Source organism: Eurypyga helias, unplaced genomic scaffold (genome assembly GCF_000690775.1).
Source record: "Eurypyga helias isolate BGI_N326 unplaced genomic scaffold, ASM69077v1 scaffold40205, whole genome shotgun sequence".
Taxonomy (NCBI): Eukaryota; Metazoa; Chordata; class Aves; order Eurypygiformes; family Eurypygidae; genus Eurypyga; species Eurypyga helias.
This window is the reverse complement of record NW_010250366.1, coordinates 35542-35881: the sequence shown is the minus strand read 5'-3', so window position 1 is coordinate 35881 and position 340 is coordinate 35542.

Here is a 340-nt window from a genome sequence, read left to right as displayed (position 1 = left end):
CTTGTTTTATCCCTCTAAGTCTAATATTCCGTGTATGTAATTTTGACGCCTCTCCATTCTGAGGAACAAGTGAAATGTGGTGACAGAGGTTAAATTTATTTTCTTCTATTAGAGACATAATATCTTAATTTGTGTAGTAGATCAGGATACTAATCAGGTAACAGCAAAGGGTAGGTTTTGATCTCTCTCTAGAAAGTACTGGTAAAATATCAAATGCCGAAACCTAATTAGATGCCATTGCCTCATTAGATCTCATCCTTGATGAAAAACAATACAAACTGTAGTCCACTGGAAGGTACATGCTGTATGGCTTTGCTGCATGTATACAGGATGGGAGTCT